This window comes from Tupaia chinensis, unplaced genomic scaffold (assembly GCF_000334495.1).
Source record: "Tupaia chinensis unplaced genomic scaffold, TupChi_1.0 Scaffold144482_1, whole genome shotgun sequence".
In the NCBI taxonomy this organism is placed as follows: domain Eukaryota; kingdom Metazoa; phylum Chordata; class Mammalia; order Scandentia; family Tupaiidae; genus Tupaia; species Tupaia belangeri.
Genome location: NW_006204341.1, coordinates 3310952 through 3321554, shown reverse-complemented (window position 1 = coordinate 3321554; position 10603 = coordinate 3310952). Strand labels below are relative to the sequence as shown.

General features: G+C 37.6%; 1 pseudogene; it reads right to left on the bottom strand.

Moving 5' to 3' along the window:
* Positions 1-7398: 7398 nt before the first annotated feature.
* Positions 7399-8167, bottom strand: LOC106733710 (60S ribosomal protein L7 pseudogene; annotated as a pseudogene).
* Positions 8168-10603: the final 2436 nt, after the last annotated feature.

The following is a 10603-nucleotide window of genomic DNA, read 5'->3' as shown; positions in this document are numbered from 1 at the left end:
GGGTGGCCCAAGAGAAAACTAAAAAGGAAGTCAAGGCTATATTGTAGAGGTCAGAAGAATTTTATTTACTTTAATTATCAATGAAAAATCACTAACTTTTTTTTTTTTTTTTTTAAGGAAGGAAGTGATGCAATGAAGCCATACTTGGGGAAGATTAATCTAGATCAGTTTCTAGTCTGAGACAAAGTCTGTCTCCTTGTCCTCCTGATTTGTTAATCAAGAATAGATCACAATTCTGTGTAACATACATTCACTTTGGAGTGATAGAAATGGTGGTTATTTAGTAAATGAAAACTACTGCAGGGAACCAGCAGTTAGCGTAATGGCTATGTCGCTGGACTCCCACGTAGTTGACCGTGGTGCACGTCCTGGACCCGGTGGCTTAAAACTCACGCCGGGCACGTGTGCGTGTGTGCCCAAGATCCCGAGAGGAGAATGGAGGAGAAGGGATTTTGGCATGACCATCCCCTCTGGGGGATGATTTCTTGCTTTCTGTCTCGCTGTCTCTCTCTGTCTGGCTGGCTACGCACCGCCCTATAGCGAAAACTTCTCCAAAAAAAAAAAAAAGAAAAAAAAGAACTACTGCAAACAGGATGAGATATTTTGAATAAAACTACTCTTTTCAGTATTTCATGCACTACTGTCCCAGAAGAGACAGTGGCAAATGTGTATCGCCAAAGATATACCAGAAAGGGCGAATGCAAAATCATCCCAGAAAGAGAGCAGATAGAGAAGTGTTTGGAAGGACAGGCAGTAGCAATACCTGAGCCTGGGTCTATGAAGTGACCATATTTATTTTGGTCTCTGAATAGTTTGGACACATGCTTTTAAGCCCTAAGAGCTGATGTGGAAAGAGATGGAACTTCAGGGGAAGTCTATCTAGGGAACATCTGAGAAAGAACCAGCCATAAACCCTACACCGATCCTGTCAAAGAAGCAACAATGCCACCATTCCCAACGGAAAATGAAGGTACAGCTGATATGCAAATTGGTAGGGACCTTTGTGACTCAGTCAAAAGAAGGACTCTCAAATTCTGGATTGCATACATCTCTAAGGCCTTTTCACAACTCTGGGGAGATGGGAAGGAAGATTCAATACTGAGTGATACTAAATCCTCCCTGTGGTCCCATAAAAGGAACTTTAGGTCAGATTTAATCCGATTTAGAAAATAACAGGAAATTTCTTGTATCCAGTGTTTTTGATAGTGTAAAATTAATCTCTAATACCCTAGCAAGAAAGGGTTTCTGGCTCTGATTTATTATAGAAAACTTGAGGGTTTTTGTATGTTTGTTTGTTTTGTTTTTGAGAGGTTTTTGCTATAGGGCGCGTGCGCTCACCAGACAGACAGAGACAGAGAAAAAGAAAGTGAGAAATCACCCCCTGGGGGGGATGGCCATGCCACAATCCCTTCTCCTCCATTCTCCTCTTGGGATCTTGGGCACGCACCCACACAGGCCCAGGGTGAGTTCAAGCCACCAGGTCTGGGACATGAACCATGGTCAACCACATGGGAGTCCAACAACACAGCCATTACACCAACTACTGGTCCCAAAAACTTGAGTTTTAACATAATCAAGTTTCTTAAGAAGCAGCACTCAAGTCAGCTCTGGAGCCTAGTTGTGAAAGGAACACATGGTCAACTGCAGTTCACATCCTGGCTCCAGGGGCTTGAAAGACATGTAGAGCATATGTGCTCAAAATTCCAACAGGATGGAGAGAAGAAAAAGGGATTGCAGTGTGATCATGTCCCATTGGGAAGTGTTTTTTTCTCTCTCTTTCTTGTGAGTTCTCATGCCCTCTGGCAATTATCTTTTTTTTTTTTGGAGAGGTTTTTGCTATAGGGCGCATGCACTAGCCAGAAAGACAGAGAGACAGAAAGTGAGAAATCTTCCCTCAGGGGGATGGCTATGCCACAATCCCTTCTCCTCTTGGGCATGCACGCACATGTGCCCAGTGTGAGTTTAAGCCACCGAGTACAGGACTCAAACCGCAGTCGACGACATGGGAGTCCAGCGACATAGCCATTACGCTAACTGCTCGTCCCGACCTCTGGCAATTTTTTAAAGAAACAAGGAGCACTATTATTTAGCAAAAAAGGAGATTAAACTGGTATTTCCTGAAGGGAATGAGTGAGTTTTACACAGCAACATGGTTTGATAATTCCATTCTCACAATGCCTGGTGCCTATAACAACACACTAGCTTTCTGACAGAAGAAACAGACATAGGATTCTACATAGTTGATAGCTTTTCTATTTTTTCTGAATATGTTAAAGAAGCTCGATAAAATTATCCTTAATTCATCCTTTATGATAAAATTTAGAATTCCAGTGGATTTCCACGTATTTCTCAGTCCTGCCACACTTGAATTCAGTGACCATCAGTAAAGGAAAGTACACACACACACACACACACATTTTAGAGGATTTATAGCTCTCCTACTTGTCTTAATGGTAGAAATCACTTTCCGTAGCATGTCAGCATTGGCAAGAAGCCAATCATTCGCTCAGTCCTACAGCATCCCTGCATCCCATAGTTAATGAAAATTAGCAAGTCTGTAACTATGGGCAGAAATTGAAAAGCCTTGGGTCAACAGTTTTAGCACAGTTTAAAAACTACTTTTCAGTGCCAAATGACTAGATTAGCTGGAGAACCATCTATAGGGCTTCAGTATTCTCTGATGTATAGAAAAGAATATCTTGCTTGTATAGAGTGCACTCTCTCAGCCATTCTCTCTCTCCACCCCTTCTCTGTGCCTTTTTAAAAATCTCCCCTTTTATCTTCCTGTCTATCCTACCAAAGCCCCGAGTCCCAAATGCAAGCTCCTGTCCCAGATTACATATTCATCACAGCCAGTGCTCGCCATAGCCTAATACAATAAAATCAATGCAACAATGTCACTTGTCAGTCTCTTTGTGCATAAGATAAAATGATGCCATCTGTGAGACAAAGTAATGCGGGGTAATGAGTCATCTCCAACTCCTGTAAAATAGCCTAGTCAGTCTGGGCCTGGGGAGAAAATGATGAAGAGAGGGCGATCAGAGAATCAGTGCACTAGTGATTCATTTCTTAATTTATAGAAATGTGAAGTTCTTTTAAGCTGATATGAGCAGATCAACTGACAAACCTGCTATGCACATCTGCACTTTTATTATACTTTTATTATACCTGCTAAGCACACCTGCATTTTTATGATAGAGTTTGCCCGAGGCCGTCATCGCAGCAGGGCCAGGAATACATTAGTAAAATTAGAAGAAATATCAGCAGACAACTTCAGGCTGCATGTAAACAATTAACAGCTCATTAAGGAGAATTTCACTTTTGTGGGAGCCTATCCTTTCTTTGACCAGATTTGAGCTGGCTAATGAATTGAGGCTTCCACTACCAGGGTCAGGAGTATCTCAAAGACTGCATCACTGTCTGACTCAGAGCTATCTTTTAGCATACTTATTGCACTATAATCATTTCCTTAATTATCCATATTTATTATGGCAGACCAGCCAGAAAAAATTTTACCTTTCTAAATTCTTTTCACAGTCCTGTTTCTGTAATATCCCTATCTCAGACTGGGGTATAAGTTAAATATACTGAATGCATGCAGACATATTTAGCCTCTAGAAAGGGTTTTAGCAGAAATGTTAGTAGTAAAACTGATAGGGAAAAAGGCTGATGAAGCAGTAAAGTGGGTACATATTAAAAGCAATTAACCTTCCTCTCGAATAAGAGATAATCGTGGACAATATCCAGACCTCTTACTGCAGTCTCACTCAAGTTTAGATTTAGCAACATCACAATCTGCCTAATACAGTCACATAAAGCACCTGGGCAATTATTTGGTATTTTAAAGCTTTGCTCTTGAACCAATAATTAATTCAACTTGATTCTCTTATTTTGAGTTTGCTTATTTTCTAAAGAATATCTTTTTTTAAAACAATATTTGATTTATAGATCTCTAACCGAACTTGAAATGCACACTCTGAAATTGAGCACATAGTTCAAAAGAATGGAATGCATACAATTTTATACTATAATAAAATAGTACCATCTGATACACAAGAAAGTTAGGACATAATGAGGTAAAGAAATCTCCTGATCCTGTGCACTGTTGTTGAAAAATGTTGGTTCAGAATATTATTTTAACCTGTATTATACTGCAGTAAGATATAGTTAACCAGCTAACATTATTGAAGTCTCACCATGTACTAGGTACTGGGTTACAAGTCCAGAGATAGATTAAATTATGGTTCCCTGGGCAATTGAGTGAAGCTTCATCTATATGCATAGCCACTCCCTATCTCTCACATTACCACCTGATCTGCCTCCTGTCAGATCAGTGATAGCATTCGAGTCTCAGAGAAGCATGAACTCTGTTGTGAACTGCCCAAGCTAGGGATCCAGGATGCCTGTTCCTTGTGAGAAACTATTGGGTCATTGGGAAAGTCGTGATGCATTTTTGCATAGGAATAGAAAAATACACCATGACTTTCCCAAAAACTTAATAATGCCTGATGATCTGAGCTAGAGCTGAGGTGGTGATGCGAGTGATAGGGAGCAGCTACAAATATAGCATTATGGTGAGTTGTAAAGTTATTTCAGTATATATTACAATGTAATAATAATAATACAAAAAAATGCACAATAAATATAAAGTACTTGAATCATCCTGAAACCACCCTCCCATCCTCAGTGTGTGAAAAAATCATCTTCCATGAAACCAGTCCCTGGTGCCTGAAAGGTTGGTGACCACTGGATTAAATGAATTTCTGCTCTCCAAGTGCTCACATTCTACTTGGGGAGACAGATTCATAAGTGGTTAATCACACTGACATCCATTAAGTGTCACGAATTAAGATTTTGAGGCCCAAAGGAAAAAGCAACTTCTTGATGGTGATACCACTGAGGCCTGCAGCAGCAATTGGCTGCTGTCTCAGGTTATAGCAGAGGACACACAAAATATGCAAAATAACGAGTGCCGTATTATTCTTTCATATTCAAGGTCTTCAAAAGTTCATGGAAAATGCATATTGTGAAAAAAGTATGCATGGATTTCAATTTTTTCTTACCATAATAAACTATACTCTATTTCCATGTTCCCATGAACTTTTTGAGCCCCCCCTTGTAGAACCCAGTTCTCTTCCTCTGGAAAAGTTAGGTCAACAAGTTGCTATGTGTGTGATTATTTCATTTTATCTGAATCTTTGACTAGACTGTAAAGACCTCAAAGAGAGGGACTTGTCTATTATTGCTTATCCTTCCCAGGGCTTAATATGATGCTAGCACATAACAAGTGGTCAGTTATTATTGGATGAATAATAAATGAAGAAATAAATGTTTTCACGCTACAGGAAAATATTCATGAGGGGACTTTAAAGAGTTCATGGAAAGACATAATTAAAGTACAAATGTATTTTGCTACCAAAAAGATTGAAATCCATGCATAGTTTTTTCTTAATACACATTTTGCACAATATTTTGAACACTAGAGTGGAAACCTTTGCTACAATATCAGTATCTACCACTTTGTCCTTTTTTGTTTGCTTTGTTTTGACACTTGAACATCTTTTTATTGTATACTAAATTTAAAAATACAAATCATATTAAAAAGTCTTATCAAACATTTCATATAAGTACTCTCAAATACAATTGGATTATGACATTATGTACATATGCTAAAGTTCATTAGAAACAGAACAAAGTAGCATAACTTTGCTGATACTGAATTTCAGAAGCCAAATGTTTTAAAATCTGGTAAAATTTGCAGAGGTAAAATAGTAAGAAAACAAACAGAATCATTCAACTATTCCTTCCCTGAGTGATAAAAAGTAGATTTTTCCTCACCCTCTTAAGTTCTACCATAACAGAAATTGAAGTAGATAAGACCATCAGGAGCATTTGATTTGATTGCACCCTAAATATATACTATAGCCAGTTGTGTAGCCATAGTGAGGGTTTCAATTCTTTGTATTTCCAAGGCTTTGGAAGTTCATTTTGAATCTGGCTGAGGGAAGGCAGGCCAACACTTACTAAATTACACCAAATGACCTTAAAGTGTATAAATACCAAAGATAAAATTATTAATTTGGGAATAGAGTCAAGAGAATTAAACCTGTCTATTTTGCCCTAGGAATAAAATTAAGAGAAGGATCTGGTTGCCTCTGGAAAATGCTTACTAAAAATTTGTTTCAAAAGATCATACTTGTACAGAAAACACCATAAAATTATAAGTTATTATTCAGTTATAGACTGCATCATAAATATCAAGTGTAAGTATCTGCCCTCTGAAGAGCTACGAGAAATAACATTAAGTATAATTTCTAAAATTTAATATTAAGGATAATTTGTAAAAGTAGGTCACCACCATACAATCAAGGAAAAGGAAGAAAGCTGTTACTCTACAAAAGTGCTCCTTTTAGCTTTCAAACCCAATAGCTTAATTTGTGGTGAGACAAGATCGATTGTAATGTAAGGCCATCAATTCTAAATAAGCTGATGATGCCATATGTAGATACTCACATATCTATGTTTACATTTCAATTCTAATTTAACACTAATGCACTATTTCAAACCATTTATAGGAAATATTTTATCAGTCTTATTCACAAACGCACATTGAATGAGAATGTGAAATTTTTTAAATTTAATTTTATTTATTATTATCATAATCTTTTTTATATTACATTGAACCACATATATCTTTAAAGTGCATTACATTTCTTTTTCCAGCATGATTACCATGAATATCAGTATATATTAAGTGAATACATACAATATCTTTCTTTCATATCCTGGCTCACTTTACTCAGCAATAGGTCTTCCATATTTGATCACTTCCTATAGAATACCAGGATCTTGTTGTATTTTATGGCTGAGTAGTATTCCATAGAGTATAAGTGCCACACGTTTTCTATTCATTCATCTGTTTGTGGACATTTGGGTTGTCTCCATGTCTTAGCAATTGTGAATAATGTTGCAATAAACATTCACATGCAAGCACTTTTCTAGCCGAGCATTCTCCTGTCCTTTGGGTAGATACACAGAAGTGGGATTGCTGGATCAAATGGTAGTTCTATTTGTAGATCTTTGAGGAACTTCCATATTGTTTTCCACAATGGCTGAACCACTTTGCATTCCCACCAACAGTGTAGGAGATTTCCCCTTTGACCATATCCCCACCAACACTTATCACTTTTTGTATTTTTAATCTTTGCCATTCTGACAGGGATTAAGTGGTATCTCAGTGCAGTTTTAATCTGCATCTCTCTTAAAATGAGGGATGTTGAGCATTTCCTCATATGCTTTTTGGTTGTTCCTATGTCTTCCTTAGAGAGATTTTTGTTCAACTAATTTTCACATCTTTTTTATGCTGACTGCATTACAGAAATAATCATGGTGGATACCTTAATTCATCCTTCTAACAAGTCTGTTGATCTAGTCTTCCCTGTTGCCAACATCTCCATCTACAAAAAGGGTAGTCTTTTTTTTCATTCCACCTCGTGGAGAAGATAATTTGAAGAGCCACAGGAAGTTATTTGCTTCTTTGAAGTGTTTTCCAACAGTATAGATTACATGAATCAGATCCTCCTTGCAGATGATGCTGAATTTACCAAGAGATCGAGCAATCAAAGAGTTATCTGACAAAGCAATTCTCTTCTTATTGATTTTGTCATAACCACATTTGTAGATCAGTTAATTTACTGACTTCAGGTTTGGCTATCCCCATGAAATATATGGTTCCACAATTCTCAGCATGTTAATTGAGGCCTTGTTGAGCTTAACGAAGGTGCCATTGAAGATCTGGTAAAGACGGAGAAGCTGCAACACCTTTCGAACCTTTGGGCTCACTCCATTGATACCTCTGATCCTGATGACAAACACCAATTTGGGTTCTGCAGGTACATAGAAGTTGCCAGCTTTTCTTGCCATCCTGGCCATGCAAATTTCAGTTCTGTACACCTGTCTATATTTCTTATGATAGTGCTTAGTTTTTTCATAGATAAGCTTCCTCCTTGCCTTTCAAAGCATCTCTTAAGCAAACTTCTTTCTCAGGTGCTTGATCTTCAGCCTTGCAGAATTCCTTCACTTTTTTCTTAAGGGTTTCTGGCACAGCAGGAGCCTTTTTCTTGGTTTCTTCTGCAGCAGGAACCTTCTTTTTCTTCTCTTTAACTCCCTCCAAGGTTCCAACTGGAAAAGAGGAAGCTATTTTCACATTTTTTAATTGGGTTAATAATTTTTTTTTTCAAGTAAGCCGTTGGAGTTCCCTGGGTAGTCTAGTTATCAGTCCCTTGTCTGAGGCATATTTGACAAAAATATTCTCCCATTCTGAAGCTTGTCAATTCACACTTGTTACTGTGTCCTTTGCTGTGTGGAAATTTATTCTGATATAGTCCTACTTGTCTATGTAAGGAACTATTGCCTCTGCTTTGGGAGTCATATTGAAGAAATCTTTGCCTGCATCAATGTCTCCCAGAGTTTCCCCAGTGTTTTCCACCAGTAGTTTTATTGTTTGAGGTCTTAGGTTCAGATCTTTGATCCATTTGGAGTTGATGCTTGTTAATGGTGAAAGATGGGGATTCGGTTTCATCTTTCTGCAGTCGGATACACAGTTTTCCCAGGACCATTTGCTAAAATGGGTTTCCTTTTCCCAATGGATTAACTGGTATCCTTTATCAAAAATCATTTGGCTGTATGCTTTGGGGTTTATTTCTGGGGTCTCTATTCTATTCCATTGGTCCACCTGTCTGTCAATGTGCCAATACCATGTGTTTTGGTTATCACAGCTTAAAAGTACATTTTGTGGTCAGGGAGTATTATGGCACCACTCCACTCTTCTTGTGCAGGATTGCTTTGGCAATACAAAGTCTTTTATGATTCCAGACAAATTCTATGACTGTCTTTTCTAGATCTGGGAAGAATGTCTCTGGTATTTTGATTGGCATTGCATTAAATATGTAGATTAATTTGGGTAGAATTGTCATTTTGATTATGTCAGTTCTTCCAATCCAGGAACATGGGATGCCCTTCCACTTTTATATGTCATTTTTAATACCTTTTTTAAGATTTCCATAGTTTCCTTTATAAAGGTCTCTGACTTCCTTAGTTAGGTTTATCCCTAGGTATATTATACATTTTGTGGCCATGGTAAAAAGGGATTCCTTTCCTCAGCTCTACTTTGTTTAACTTAGTGTTCTTATATAGAAATGGTATCAATTTTAAGATGTTTATTTTGTATACTGCCACTTTACTGTATTCATTTATTACTTCAAGAAGGTTTTTCATGGAAACCTTTGGGTTTTCTAAGTATACTATCATGTCATCTGCAAATAAAGATATTTTCAACTACTCTTTGCCTATTTGAATACCTTTTATATTGTTCTCTTTTCTGATTTCATTGGCTAACAGAAATGTTGAGATACAGTACTCCCAAAGCCTAGAACTTCTAACTAATATACTATTGGGGGAAAAGTTTTTTTTTTTTTTTTTTTTTGAGAGGTTTTTGTTTGCCAGGAAGACAGAGAGAGACAGAGAGACAGAAAGCGAGAAATAACCCCCAGGGGGGGATGGCCATGCCTCAGTTCCTTCAACTCCATTCTCCTCTCAGGATCTTGGGCACACATGCACATGACCCTGTGTGAGTTTAAGTCACAGGCAGAATCTTTTGAAGACCTGGTCTGGAGTTGGTAAATTCTCTCAGATTTTGTTTATCTGATGAGTGTTTTTATCTTTTCTTCCCATATGAAGGTAATCTTGTCTGGTATAGTATGCTTGGTTGAAACTGTTTTTCATTTAACACTTTGACTATATTTCCCCATTCATTCCTTGCCTGCATTGTTTCTGATGAGAGGTTCGATGTTAGCCTGATGGGATGACCTTTAGTAAGTAACTTGATGTTTCCCTCTTGCCCATTTTAGTATCTTGTGTTTGTGGTTTTGGCCAGGTCTGGCTATGATGTGCCTTGAAGAGGATCTTCTTGGGTTAATTCTATTTGGGGTCCTATGTATTTCTTGGGTCTGGATATTCGAATGCCTAAGTTTGGAAAGTTTTCTTCCAGGATTTCATGAAGTAAATGATCAATGTCATTATTTTCTTCCTCTACTGGGGTACCAATTATCCAGATGTTGGGGTGATTGATGGTATCTAATATTTCTCAAATTTTATCCTCATTTTTCTTGGTTGTTTTCTCAGTCTCTTTGATACTTTTTTCTAGGTCAGAGGTATTTTCTTCTACATTAGATCTTCTCATGATCTACTTTTTAATACTTTCGAGGGAAGTTTGAATTTCCTGTATCACATTCTTCAACCCTAAGAATTTCATTTGATTCTTTCTTATGGTATGTCTCTCTTCTTTAAAACCGTGAAAGGACTTTCTCATCTCCTTGAGCTTGTTGTGTCTTTCCTCTTGCATCTCAATTAGTTTGGTCACCACAAATATTCTGAATTGCTTATCTGACATTTCCACTATTTCCATTGTGTTGTCTGAGGGTGACTTGTGTTTTTCCTTTGGGGAGAAACATTTTGTTGTTTGCTTATATTTCTTATGACTCTGCGATTGTTCCTAGTAATCTGGTGATCTATATGTTCCTTTCTAAATTATTAAATCTATCTC